The 15,903-nt window shown below is 39.2% G+C and overlaps 1 long non-coding RNA gene across 1 annotated transcript; it reads right to left on the reverse strand.

Annotated features, from left to right (window-relative positions):
* Nucleotides 228–882, reverse strand: LOC109842379. The gene is made up of 2 exons (XR_002247314.1): nt 429–882; nt 228–344 (listed from the first exon to the last, which is right to left on the reverse strand). It is a non-coding gene; the product is annotated as an uncharacterized LOC109842379 (long non-coding RNA).

Genomic DNA, 15,903 nt, shown 5'->3' on the forward strand with positions numbered 1-15,903 from the left:
CATATAAGGCAAATTATAACCTTAGTGAGTCTCTAATCTCGAAATTAGATCTGTACAACAGGTAACCTATAGCACCGTCATGCAACCTTTTTTTGTCAAGAAACTAATGTTACATGCAACTAATCAAAAGATCCATATCAATCCTAATATCCAGCCAATTAATCAATTACACGTTAGTAGAAAATATGCATTTCATGTTCAAATCAAGTTCCGAAACAAAACATTTACCTGTAAAGAGTTTAAAGGCAGTGGGCACACTCCTCCGCTGAGTAATCCAGAACATATCCTGCTTCTTCGAAATGTATAGCCCTAGATCAATTGTCACCAGCTTTGCCCTCTGAAACCTGCACAAAACCCATCTCAACAATCCACCAAAACAAACACACACACACACACACACAAACAAACAAACAAACAGCAAAACATACTCTTTCCATCCCATGTTGCTAGTATGATCAATAAAGTCCAGATCCCTCGGAAAATACGAGAACATGAGCAACATATTTACAATCAAACATCACAAAACCTAAATAAACAAACCCAAATCCAAAAAACCCCAATAAACCAATCAAAACTTACCATCCTGGGTCACAAGCGGATAATCAGAGGCACTCAAATTAATAAACCAATCTCAATCTCAATCAAATACTTTCACAAGAATATACCTAAAAGTAATTTTTGATGATGTAGATGTAAATCCAAGCTTATGACGTTAGAGTCGTGCTAAGTCTTCGCACTACCTAATGTATGAGTACATATATAAACCCATGAAAATTTGACAATCCCATAAAAAATCCAAAATACTCATTAAGGTTTCTACAAACTAAGGCTTGACAAGCTCCAAACACACCCTTTCCATAATGTTATAAGAATCTACAAGCATTAAACTGTTAGTAATTAACAAAAATTACATCAGATAAATAAAATGGATGTAAATTTTTTGATTTGATGTAGGAGACAACTACAGTTACAATATATTCCAAGAAAGTAGAGATTTTATTCATGATGATGGAGAAAGATTGTACCTACATATTGGAAGAGAGTTGTTGCTTCATGTTATCAATGTAAGTTATAGATTCATGACTCTATGGGCTTCATTCTTGAAGTGCCCAATGCACTTTGCATATCGATAGAATTGGTTATTGACAATGGTATTGAGATTGTGATTCTTTATAAATAATTATAATTGTACTTTATTTTATTATCGCCATATTGAAGTTCAAGCTTTCATTTGTTTGGCGAGTCTAATATGTATAGGAATACTATTCTTTGTTGGTATAATATTATTTCACTCTTAGAACTTCTAAATATTATGAAACAGTTTTAATTGTTTCCAAAAGTTTAACTATTTGTGATATTACTTTCAATGGTCTAATTAATTTTCGCAAATTACAATCTCTACTGTGGATATTGTGGTTCAAGAAAGCTCATCCCTCACAATTGATAATTGAATTTTTTTATGATTTCTTGTATTAATAGCAATGGTTTTCGTAACTTGTAGGATCTGGATAACTACACGCACACAATAGAGTTGTTCTACTAGATAACAGTGCACTGCGGAAATAAAAAAAACCCTAGCATGCATCTAGGAACATAAATGATAAGTTTAGGATTAACGATTCAGACTTTTTTTTGTAGGATCACCACACTTTTCTTGATCAATGGCCAAAGGGCAACCACACCGTGTAACCAGCTAGAAGCCCCCGCATATCACCTGCGACTCCTGCAAAAAGCAAGAATGTGATCGAAGAAGGAGATAATGACATTGTGAAGGTTTATACTATTTTCTTTCGTATTCCCATCATGAAAACCATATATCTATATGTAAAGGGCTGAGAGATAGAAGCCTACACTTATTAAATTTATGAATATCTTATATCTAAGATAAGAAATTATCCACCCACTTATTTGGGTGTCCATCTCATAATAATAACCAACATACTCATACTTACACAAATGAGTGGGTGCCGTCTGTTGCTCCCTGAGCCGACTCCTTGAGTTGTTGACTTCTCGAGTCAAAGCCTCCCTGAGAATCTACATTTCTTTTCAAATCCATGTCCATACATCGTTAGTGTGGTGTGGACCGTTGAGAACCTACAAGCAGGTAGCCTTGTAGATAGACCGATACAAGGATCACCCTAAAAGAAAACACACAACAAAAAGTGTAAGTATGCGATATCACGTGCCCCAGATCTGATCAACCAGGTCTGTTCAAGTACCTTTGATCCCTCAAAAAAGCATACAAGAACGTTGTGTTCTATTCTCGATTCATCTCACTCTTAAATCATGTCCTCGACATGTATAATAGTTAGACAAGTCATGCAACCAGAATACATGTCAATCAATCTTCTTCTGGCCATGAATAGTTGAGCCTGTTGATCACCTGCTTTCCTGACGCTGCCCCGTATGTGTGGTATTGTCTCATCACAACAGGAAATAGTAGCCAAAGTAGCAGATGCTCATGACAGCCTTCCCAGACAGCCCAGTGTCTCTAAGACTACAATGACCACCCTCCATTACTAGTGGTCATCTATTGCCATGCCCCAGGCTCATGGGCCCGTTGGCGCGTGCAAGCCGTGGGACCCAACAAGAGCAACTTGATGTTGGCTAACATCTACTTACCAAAATGCTAGCACTTGGTTACCCTTGAGTCTTGGCTTTTCTCTATTTAAACCATAAATTTTTTTTCACACTAGTCCATATGGGACTAAAGTATAGGGGTATCACAATCACCCTGCCTTACAAAGATGACGTCCTGGTCATTGTGATATAACAATTGACATATCTCAGTGTCACTGCCAGGCGATGTGGATTCTAGAGATGGCTCTTACAAGTTCTAAAGGTGGCTCCCACCGCATCCATACTTCCAGTGCGCGATGAAGTATTTAGTCTTGTATAGCACTTAGTTCCACACTTCTGGCTGGCAACCTGCTCTGATATCATTTGTCACGCCCCGGGCTTGTGGGCCCGTTGGCGCCTGCAAGCTGTGGAACCTAACGAGAGCAACTCGATGTTGGCTAATAAGGGTGTCCAAACGGGCCGGCCCAAAAAACCAGGTCCGGGCCGGGCAAAATCGTAGCCCTGACCCGGGCCCGGGCCAGCCCAGTTTTTTTTGTTTTTTATTTTTTCCTTTAAATTTTCAATAATACATAAAAAATTACACAAAATTTTAATAAAAATAATAATAATATTAATCACTTGAAATTACATAAATTATAGATACAAAAAATTATAAAAATTAAAATTATAAAAATAACTTCTTTATTAATAATTAGTAAATCATTTACAATTATAAATTTATTTTTGAATTCGTCGCATCACAATAGATGAGTACATCCCAACTAGGTTGACACCTACTCACCTATATCACTATCATTTGTAACTATTTTCAAAATAATTTATTACAAACTTTTAGCTAAGAAATAAAAATTATAATTTGACGAATATTGTTTACTCTTTATATCTTTCTGCTAGTCTCTACTCTTCAAATCTATATTCAATATTAGTCATCCGATCAATTCCTTGCGTTCTCTTCTCGTACCTCCACTAATCTTGTAAGCACATCACCGTCTATGTAGTATACAGATCTAACGATGTCATGTGGTCGTCGATCAAACGTCCGGTTGTGCTGAAGGTGGATTTCAAAGGTACCGTTAAAACCTGCACTGTTAGTAAATCACGAACCATGATAGAAAGTATAAGATATGAAACTGTTCCATATACTTTCCACAATTGTAAAATATCTAAACAATTATTTTGACATTTAACTAAAGATGCAGTTAAATATTGATCAATTTCAGAAACCTCCAATGATGATCTAAGTCCAGATCCATCAGTTAGCTCAACTACCATTGCATATCTATCAAAACTTACACTTTGCCCCGACTTGAGCTCGAAGAAGTCGTAGATGTAGACTAATATGTAGCTACACCATATTTAGCCGCATACTCATCATAAAATCTTTGAAAATAATTTCAAATAGTATTATGATGAGTAGTAGCAGTAATGGTTTGATCATCATCAATGTCTATAATCTGTCCATCATACAAGGAATTTAACAAACTTCTAAAGCTAATATCCTTCAAACACAGATCAATAAGAACCCCCAAATCAAAAATTAGAGGAATAGGCCAAAAATATTTATTAAATTTATTTTCCATTTGAAAAATTAAATTTCCAAAATAATCATCCATACGATATTTATTAATTTTTTTGAATATTTAAAATTTGTAAATCAGCTAAAATAATGGTTGGATAATGACAACCAGATAATAACATTGTAGTATTATAAAAAAAACTTATAAAATCTTTTTTAAATTACTTATGATTGTCTATTCATCTTCAGTTATTCCATACATGCTACCAAAGGTAGAACTAGAAGTATAAAAAGTAATAAAATCATTTATAACTTTTTTATATTCTAATTCTACACTTAACATTGCATAAGTAAAATTCCACCTATGGCCAACATCTTTTAGAATTAGTCTGGGTTTTATATTTTTTTTCTTTTACAATGATGTTTCCATCTTCTAATTCTTTGTTCAGAAGCATTATAAGCATAAGTTGCTGACCTAACCTTTTCTATCATGGGTTTAATTTCACTAAATGTATTTTGATCAATTAAATTTAAAATATGACAGATACATATAATATGAAAAAGATCAGAATTACATAGCAATGGCAGAGATGTTTCTGTAGGCGTATAAAACTGCTTATAGGTCCCTTAGCACAGCTCGGCACAAACCGACGAACCATCGGGTGACGTATCTAAACACGAGCGTCAGTTCACAACACCGAAGCCAAGTGACACGCAACGAAGCGGATTAACGAGGAGACGAGGTTAACGAATCGTACGCAAGCAACGGAATGCATCTATTCGCGTGCGGAATCAAGCTAACGGTTCGGTGAGTCAACGAGTCATCCGACCGTAGAACGGATTCGAACTCGAACTCCAAGGCGGATTTACTGTCAAATCGGGATTCGGACTGCCAAATCAGAGTTCAGATGAACTGTGAAACCATAAAACCGGACAACAGACAACACGGCACAACACCTGGAGGACTCGGCCAAAAAAGCGAGCACAAGCAGTGGCTCGGTGGCACCGAGGCCGAGCCCACCTGTGGCCAAAGGCACAGTTTTAAGTGGCCTATAAAAGGCCTATGGGCGGCTCATTTTGAAGGGTTTGGAATTTTTGAAGTGTGAAGCTTTGCTGGATTGAGATCTGAACCTTGGACATTTGAAAGCTTTTGAAGACCTTGCTCTTTTCAGATCCGACGTGCTCGGCCGATCGCTCCCACGTCAAATAAGGCAGTGAGTTCGAGAGGGATCGGATCTAGATCTACCGGTTATCCTTCGGATCAAAGCTTGGCCTTTGATCCCGAGAAGGCTACTATTTGCCTTGGATGAAATGAAGTACCCCCGGGTTTATTTCCTTTGTGAGATAACACCCGTTATATCGTATAGGATCCGACCGGATCTAGATCGGCAGGCGTGGCTCCGACGGTATTAACCCCGGCGCAGCGAAGAACCCAACAAAAGCGAGGACCCACAAAACAGGAGCTCCGTGATGCGTCATTCGCAAAATAAAGTTGCTAATCTTTTTTTATTTTCTGGGTTGATTTTTGTTCGTAACCGCGATCTTATAAAATAGAGTTCGCGATCCTTTGTAATAAAAAAACAGTTTACTTAAAGGAGAAACAATGACTTCAACTGAAGAAAACAATTTTTCCCTGCGACACAATTTTGGTGCGGACCACAGTGGGAGCACCGATCATCGCTGGCTGAGACTCGGTCGCGTCGAGCCGGGGGATCTCAATCCCAACTCGCAGGCAGTTAGGTCGAGATAGCCTATGACATTCGAGCTAGCCAAAAGTTCGAGCGAATCTTTCATCTCGTCCGATCCCACCTCCCGCGCCAAGTCCAAGAAGCTTCTCACGTCAAAGGCCGAGAAATTTCGTGGTACGAAGAAGTTCAGAACCGGCCAACGAAGGCTCTCATCCCCAGCTGACGCCAAAAGTGCCGGCACTGGCTTGCCGTCGGCGGGTGAAGTTCCGCCGACCTCCAACCAGCGGTCACCACCCTGTTCTCACCCGGCACGCGGGGGTTGCGCGTCCCCACGCGCTTCCGGCGCCGAGGCGTTGTGACTCTCTCGAAGAGAGCCCGCCAGATGGCGACCGTCAACGCCTTGGCGGCGGCAACTCTGCGCAAAAAGCATGGAGTCTACGGACAAAATCCACTATCACCGCGGATCTGAAGGATCAGGAGAGGCAAACAGCCTCAACCACCAATGAACGGCGACTCCTCCAAGCCGCCAAAGAATGAATGGGCCCGCGTCAAACGGAACCGTTCGACACTTGAGGAGCGCATTCGCAAGCGCCGCGCACTATCAGCGCAGGCACGGGCTCAAGTCCAAGAGGCCCGAAGAAGACTGCAGAAGGAAGTGGCCAAGAAGCCGCCACCAACCCGTCAAGTTTGGAGACCGAAGTCGAAAGCGGTGATTCAGACTAAGGCACAATCAGTGCAGCCTTCGAAGTAGGTTCAACCTCCGGTGAGCCGACTAAAGTCACCGGTAATTCCAATAGCTTCTCCGGGAGATCCCGCGGAATCATCCCGAAGGAGAAAGTCAGTCTTGGAGCGCCTCGGTCTAATTCCTGACGAGAGAGGCAAAGCTCCAGTCCAAGAACGTTTGGCCCGATGAAGAAGCCCCGAACAATTCAACACGTTGGGGGTCGCCGTCACCTCCAACATGACAAGGAGCTCAAGGCAGCTGCGCGCACCAATTTGCGGATTGAAGTCCAGGAGCCCGCCGAGAACTCACGCCCACAAAGGCATGTTTTGAGGCGCGTGACTTTTGAAAGCCCAAAGAAGGCAGTTCGCCCTCAGAAGGAAACATTATCGTCTGATGACGATAATGTTATACCTGAGAAGTCGTGTCAACACACGATAGGTCAAGCAGACGAATTGTACTATCGTGTTGGGGGTACGAGTAAAACCAGGAAGAGGAGTCCCCGAGGACTGGAAACTCAATGCCCCTGTTCCAAACTCATTCGGGCAGTATTGTCTGAGTGCAACTGCATCAAGGCGGTCCCTGAGAGAGTTTCGGTTTTCGAAAGGCTCAGTGCCAAAATGCCAGAACCAAGACCTAGGCGTTTCCGACGAAGAAGAAGAGTAGTCGAATATGGAGAATTTCCGAGGGTCACCACTAACATGACCAGCAAGGGGACATCGGCACAGGATAATCTCGAGTCGATTCTGAAAGCGCCCCGGCGTATAACCCGTCTGCAGTCCGGAACCATCAAACGAGCAACTTATGGTAGGATTCGGAGAAGACTACTTTTAGAAGATGAAGAATCTGATGTCGGTTCCGCGGTTGCATCATATAATACGGTATCCAGCGAGGGACAACCCCGCGAGGCACTCATGATAAGTGCAGAACAAGTGGCCAAGATGCTCGAAGAAGCTTTGGCTAAACAACAGGAGAGCTTCAGGTTCGAAATGCAGATGGCCATGTAGAATATGAGAGAAATGCATGACCAACAAATCCAAGCATTGACGAACCAGCAAGGCGAGCCAAGTCGTCGTAACCAGGTTAATCTGGAAGATGAGGACACAAATGCGAATGAGACTCATAACGCCAATAATCCTCCCGTCAATGCAGGGGGTGGTAACGAGAATGTTATTGAAAACACATGTGAAAACTTGAAGATCAAGAACCTCGAGAGCAAAATCAATACATTGATTTCCGCTCAAGAGATGAAGAAAACAGGAATTCCTTGTCCATACCCAAGAGAATGGGAATCGATCCCATATCCGGCGAAGTTCAATCTAATTAACTTCACGTCGTTTAATGGGATGTGTTCACCCACTCAGCATTTGATTTACTTCAAATCGCACCTGGGGGTTATCTCTGGTAATGAGCCTCTGATGGTGCGGTCCTTCGTTGGCACTCTTCGTGGAGCCGCCTTCGATTGGTATCGCCGCCTCAAGCCAGGAAGCGTGAGTAGCTGGGATGACATGGAAACTAAGTTCCTTGCTAATTTCTTCGACGATGACACCGAGATATCCATCGGAACGTTGCTTGACGAGAAACAGAAAGACGGGGAATTGGTTGACACCTTTGTCAAAAGGTTCCGGAATAAGGCGATGAACTGTCGGGACCCAATAACTGAGGAGTTTATTCTCCAGACTTGCCACAACAACCTCGCATTGAACATGTTGGAGGCAATGGGAACGGCACCATCTAACACTTGGAAAGACTTGAAGGTGCGCGGTGAACAAGCCGAACGCTTCCTCCGAAGGAAGAAGGCCGAGAGGAACCTACCGACGGCTAATCCTCTGAACTCAAACTTCGCCTCTCGTGGTAAGGGCAAGGCACCTGCAGTTGCTGGTGGTGCTAATCGAATGTCACAACAGCAATCCCAAAGGCAGCAAAAGACTTCGGATCCAAGACTCAAAAAAGAGTATTCCTTCAAGGACGAAGACGTTCCAGCCATCTTCGAATCCCTCCTTGGAAGCAACAGGATCAAGCCCACCTATCACAAATCAAGAGGAAGCTGGCAACACTATTTTTAGATGCACAAGAAGCATTGATATTACTATTTTTAGATTTTTGTGCATCATAGCAAAATTTAGATAAATGTCCTTTACGACCACAAATAGAGCACTTATAAATTTTGCTATACATGTGTGCATGATGTGTGATATGTTTAGGTGTAGTAGCATGAGACTTAGCACACATGTTCATAAGCTTATAATGGTTTACCATACATGTTTTTAAGGTTGAATCTAAACAAGATATGCGATGTTTAACTTGACTCAACTCAACATTTTGCATACATGTATAGGAAATAGAAGTAGATGAAACATTATCATTTCTAAATGAATTAAACTCATTTCTAATAGTTTCTACTTCTATCATGGCATCATTTACATGAGTTAAGCTAGAAATGGATGAGGTCAATTTTTTATTTTTCAAATTTAACATATCATTGTTTTCTTTAAGCATTATATTTTCATTTTCAATGATGTCAAATTTGGACACTAGCTTCTCATGATCGGATTTCAATTCTACATGCTTGCTTTTAAGATCAATAAAATTATTTTGTAATTTTGTATAGGCATGCAATAATTTCTCATATGCACAAGCGAGTTCATTGATAGATATATCACTTTCGGATTCCGAATCGCTTACCACACTAGGGCTATCGCCTAGTGGCCGTGTGCATGATAATGCTCCACACTCACTTGAAGAACAATCCTTCAAACTACGTCGGATTTCCTCCAAGTTGCCTTAATGTGCTTCTATGAATTTCCATAAATTGTAAGCACTATCAAAATGAACAAATTTGTTAGAAAATGATAAGTCAAAGGCATTAAGCAAATATTCTAACAAAAGCTTGTTCATATTAAACATTTTATTATCATGATTGCTCCACTTAGATTTCTCCAATGTGGGCACAATATAAGCACAATCAATAATTTTCCATAAGTCAATATTTCTAGATTCAACAAATAGTTTAAATCTAGAAGCCCATTGTGCATAGGGAAAATTAATGAATTTAGGAGCAACATTGGATTTATAGCCTAAACAAAATACATTCATATTCAAGATATATATATGAACATATGCAAGCAAGACAAATGCAATCATAACTAGATTAGCACAAAAAGATAACTTGGATCTTTAACTCAAGGCGGTTAGACCTTTAAATCAAAGAGCACCAAGCTCTGATACCAATTGTTAGACCCTAGAGGGGGGGTGATTAGGGTCTTATGCTAATCTAATCCGATTAAATGCCAATTAAAACTAATTAATAAGTTATCCTAGCAAGTATAAAATACAACAAGATACGTAAGCTAGGATAAGCAATATGAACAAATGAATATATCCTATCAATGAGATATTACAAATATATGAGCAAGGATATATGAACTAACACAAGGGTAAAATAAACAATCTACACAAGTGATAGGGTAATATGATGAGCAATACACAAAGGCGATATAAGATATGAAAACAAGAATAAGAACGCCAATGCAATCACAAACAAAACGATATGTTTACGAGGTTCGGTCCCCACGACCTACGTCCCCGCTCCTCACCTCGAGGAGATCTCCACTATCACAACCGGGTTTTCTACGTTCACCCGAACAACGTTTACACCTCACAATACAATCACTATGTAATCACACCTCACACACTAAGTGTTGGTCCTAGCCCGTGTCCTCCTCCTCAAGTGCTCGGTTACAACCTCTCCCTAGGCACGTCAACCGACGCCACTCCTCTTGGATTCGACCCCGTCTCTCACCACACACTTCTCTCGGTGTACAAGTGTATTACAAGTGAATCCTCACAATAAGCACAATATAAATCAAATGATTTGTTCTCTAAACAAGGTGAGAACTCAATTAAGCACAACTCTAAGTCACTAATCTCACAACCCAAAATTATACTATGAATGTAAATACAATAAGCTCAAAAGGTTGTGTGTGAACAAAGAGATATAAATCAAAACTAAACTCAATGTAGTTCTAGCTTAATAACAATGATAATCAAATATATAAAAAAGCTAGAAATAGAGTTTAGAAAACTTCTCAATATATCAAGAGTTGGAGGGAGAATAGTTGAATGCCCAAACACCAATAGATGATCTCCTCAAGCTCTTGTAGAATTGAATCACAAAAACAAACTCTCAATTTGCTTAAAAGCTTTTTAAACACACTTAAACCAAACTAAAACCCTTGTTAAAAACTTTATTAAACTTGATTAAAAACCCTCTTGGTTAGTTTAAGAGTTGAAGGCAATGGGGTACTTATACCCTCTCTCAACTCAGCCAAAAACCTGAGCAAAAGACAAAACACAACCCCAAGGCAACGGTCAAAAAACTAGCCGTTGGAAGCTGAGAGAATACTCGTCGGTCGACCGGAAAATTCGTCGGTCGACCGAAAATTTTCATCGGTCGACCGGACCGGTCGACCGACAGATTGCAATTCGTGCAATGAAAAGAGTGAAAAGATTTGTGTTGACCAAGTGAGCGTGCACGAAAATCATTTGCAACTAAAGATTGTCTTTTAAATTTATTTTGCAAATGAGAAACCTTATTAAACAAAGGTGGTTTACTTGAGAAATTTGGCAAGTTTGAACATTTTTTCAAATCATAACAAAACTTAGCCAAATGACCAAATCTACCACAAATATCACATTCAAACACTTGTGGTCTACTAGAAACATTTGGCAAACGTGATTTTCTTTTCAAATCAAAACAATATTCGGCCAAATGACCAAAACGACCACAAAACTCACATTTGTACATATGGGCATGTTTATGATGATCTATACGTGTGTGTACATGTGAGTGTGATGATGAAGCTTGATGGGATGCACAAACATGATTAATCTTGATGGGTTTTTGTGCATTATAACAAAATCTAGCAAGGTGGCCTTTACGACCGCAATTAGTGCATTTATAGACTTTGTTATACATGTGTGCATAGTGTGTAGGTTTCTTAGAAGAGTTTGCATTAGACTTTGCACACAAGTCCATAAGCTTGTTATGATTATCAATGCATGTGTTTAAGGTTGAATCTAAACAAGATATGCGGTTTTTCACATGATTCAACTCATCATTAGATACAACATCATTGATAATAGAAGTAGAGCATGTATGGTTATTCTTAAAAGAATCAAATTCATTTCTAATGCATTCTACTTCTAGCATGGCATTATTTGCATGAGTTAAGCTAGAAATGGATGAGATCAATTTTTCATTTTCCAAATTTAACATATCATTGTTTTCTTTAAGCATTATATTTTCATTTTCAATGATGTCAAATTTGGACACTAGCTTCTCATGATCGGATTTCAATTCTACATGCTTGCTTTTAAGATCAATAAAATTATTTTGTAATTTTGTATAGGCATGCAATAATTTCTCATATGCACAAGCGAGTTCATTGATGGATATATCACTTTCGGATTCCGAATCGCTTACCACACTAGGGCTATCGCCTAGTGGCCGTGTGCATGATGATGCTCCACACTCGGCATGCATATAATTTCCTCATATGCACAAGCGCAGCTTCACCATTGCATGGATATATCACTTTCGCGATTCCGTAATACCGAATCGCTTACCACACTAGGGCTATCGCCTAGTGGCCGTGTGCATGATGATGCTCCACACTCACTTGGAGAACAATCCTCCAAACTACGTCGGATTTCCTCCAAGTTGCTTTGATGTGCTTCTATGAATTTTCATAAATTGTAAGCACTATCAAAATGAACAAATTTGTTAGAAAATGATGAGTCAAAGGCATTGAACAAATATTCTAACAAGAGCTTGTTCATATTAAACATTTTATTATCATGATTGCTCCACTTAGATTTCTCCAATGTGGGCACAATATAAGCACAATCAATAATTTTCCATAAATCAATATTTCTAGATTCAATAAATAGTTTAAATCTAGAAGCCCATTGAGCATAGGGAAAATTAATGAATTTAGGAGCAACATTTGATTCATAGCCTAAACGAAATACATTTATATTCATGATATATATATGAAAATATGCAAGCAAGACAAAAGTAATCATAACTAGATTAGCACAAATAAGATAACTTGGATCTTTAACTCAAGGTGGTTAGACCTTAAATCAAAGAGCACCAAGCTCTGATACCAATTGTTAGACCCTAGAGGGGGGTGATTAGGGTCTTATGCTAATCTAATCCGATTTAAATGCCAATTAAAAATAATTAATACGTTATCCTAGAAAGTATGAAATATGACAAGATATATGAGCTAGGATAAGCAATATGAACAATGAGGAGATATATCCTGTGATATATGCAAGGATATGAAACTAACACAAGGGGTAAACAATTTAACTACAAATGTGATAGGGCAAAATGATCAATAAGCAATACACAATGACGATGTAAGATATGAACATGAAAACAAGTGCGCCAATGCAATCACAAACAAAGGATATGTTTACGAGGTTCGGTCCCCACGACCTACGTCCCCGCTCCTCACCTCGAGGAGATCTTCACTATCACAACCGGGTTTTCTACGTTCGCCCGAACAACGTTTACACCTCACAATACAATCACTATGCAATCACACCTCACACACTAAGTGTTGGTCCTAGCCCGTGTCCTCCTCCTCAAGTGCTCGGTTACAACCTCTCCCTAGGCACGTCAACCGACGCCACTCCTCTTGGATTCGACCCCGTCTCTCACCACACACTTCTCTCGGTGTACAAGTGTATTACAAGTGAATCCTCACAATTAGGCTCAATACAAAGTATTTGTTCTCTACAATGAATGAGAACAAATTATAAGCTCACTCTCTAAGTTACACAATCCCACAACCCAATTATACTATGAATGTAAATACAATAAGCTCAATAGGTTGTGTGTGAACAGAGAGTATCAATAAAACAATTTAAACTCAATATAGAAATCTAGCTTATGGAAATTAAGATCAAAACAATAAATAGCTAGAATTGAGTTTAAGGAAAACTTCTCTATAGATCAAGAGTGAGAGAGAGATGAGTTGAATGCCCAAACACCAAAGGATGATCTCCTCAAGCTCTTGTAGAATTGAATCACAAAACCGAAACACTCAAATGCTTAAAAGCTTCTTAAACTTAAACAAACACTAAACAAGTTTAAACCCTTGTTAAAAAAACTTCTTTAAAATAGTTTGAGAGTTGAAGGCAATGGGGTACTTATACCCTCTCTCAACTCAGCCAAAAACCTGAGCAAAAGACAAAACACAGCCCCGAGGCAACGGTCAAAAAACTAGCCGTTGGAAGCTGAACTGGACGGCGTCGTCGACCGGAAAATTCGTCGGTCGACCGAAAATTTTCATCGGTCGACCGGACCGGTCGACTGACAGGCTTTCTGTCGCCCGGTGAACTTTTGACCTCAGATTCGGTCGACCGGTACGGTCGACCGAAATCTGATACACTGCAAAACCTGATTTTAAAACTCTGTTTAAAAATATCAAATAAATTCCAAAAAATGTAAAACTTTGGGGAATGATTGTAGACATGATAATAAACATGCTACAACATTTTGAAATATCATCATTTTTTAAATTTGTTCAAAAACATGAAAACCTAAAAGTTGATATTTTGATATTTTGACTTAAACAACATTTTGAAACCTTATGAAATGATTGTATAGACTTGATAAAAGATATAATATGTTGTTATGAAGTCTATAACCTAGAAATACAATATTTTCATAAAATTGCATATTCTATGCAATATATTCAAAACACTAAATATGATTTCATTAAATATAAGCTTGTTAAAGGTGAAATCATATATAGGCATATGAACATGAAACAAAATAGTATTTTCCAATTCTATTCATTTGTTTCATAGTAAAACTTGAAAACTATCAAACCAAAACATATATGTATATATATAACTATATATATACAAAAACCAAAACGTGTATGTGTGTATATGATTGAGCTTAACTATATATATATACAAGGAAACATCATAAAATGTGTGTGTATAGATAATTGAGCTTAGAGTACTTAACACACATAATATAAATCCTAAACTACATTACCCAAGCAATCTTGATCTTCAATTAAGCTTGACTTGGTACACGTGCGGATGAAGCTTGAACTTGATCTTTAACTTGAATTGTTGTATAGGCTTCAATCTGACATTCCGCCAACCTCCTTTAGATATCATCGTTGAAGCTCTATTCCATCCATCCTCCAACAACATTGTTTGTCTACAATAAATACGAAAACACAAATACTAGACAAACAACATTAGTGGTTCCACTTTCAAATCGGGTGATCAAACCTTCCTACAGTTAGGATCACCTCAAACTCCTGCTTGGTCAAATTTTCCTACAGTAAAGACCAAAACTACAATTCACTCTCGATAAACGAGCAATTCACCTTTAATTCGGTAATCAAACCTTCTGACAGTTAGGATTATCCGAATTTTTCGATTCTCGGAGTGGAGGTCCCACTCCTAGTTTCATCTTTCCGGATTCTGGGGGTGGAGATCCCACCTTGAGTCTCCTTTCCAACTAGAAATAGAATATAAAATTCTTCCTTTTCAGGATCAAGGAATAGAATATAAAATTCTTCCTTCCTTGTATTCGGGTTCGCCTTCACCCTAAAAGAAGACCGGGAAATAGAATATAAAATTCTTCCTTTCCCGCACCAACCTTTTTCAAGAATTTATCAATCTAGGATTCATCCTAGGAAGTTTATCCCGAATCCTAAGCAGGGATAAGTCTGCGCCTAACACGCGCTGCCGGTTTAGTATTTTTCCGTAGAAAAAGACACCAGAGCTCGATTTTGGGGCATTCTATCCTGAAACCTAAGCAAGGATAAGTCTGCGCCTAACCTGCGCTGCCGGTTAGTTCTTAACCGTTAAAAAGAACACCCGTTCACATATTCAACATTGTGGCAGGTTGTTATTAATAACACCAAAATCCATGCCTTACACGCATGGGGAATTTCATCCTGAATCCTAAGAAAGGATATGCCGACGCCTAACACGCGTCGCTGGTTTAGTCTTTCTCCGTAGAAAAAGACACCAGAGTTCGATTCTGGGGTATTTTATCCCGAAGCCCAAGTAGGGATAAGTCAACGTCTAATACACGTTACTGTGTAGCCTATTCCCGTAACAATGGCGAAGTCTACGTATTCGAAGTCGTAGCAGCGAGCACTAAGAGCGTTAACTCTCTTAGCACAACGTCACATGCGGAACGGATTTAGACAATCCGCATGCTAGCCCGACTCAAACGGTAATCGGTAAAGGCTTATCAAATCCGTTGATGGCTGAGGGTTTGCTAAAAATCCTATATATGCGAAAGTCACTGACGCACCAGCCCCATTAGTTGGTTTCGTGACTTAGAC

Source organism: Asparagus officinalis, chromosome 1 (assembly GCF_001876935.1).
Source record: "Asparagus officinalis chromosome 1, Aspof.V1, whole genome shotgun sequence".
Taxonomy (NCBI): Eukaryota; Viridiplantae; Streptophyta; class Magnoliopsida; order Asparagales; family Asparagaceae; genus Asparagus; species Asparagus officinalis.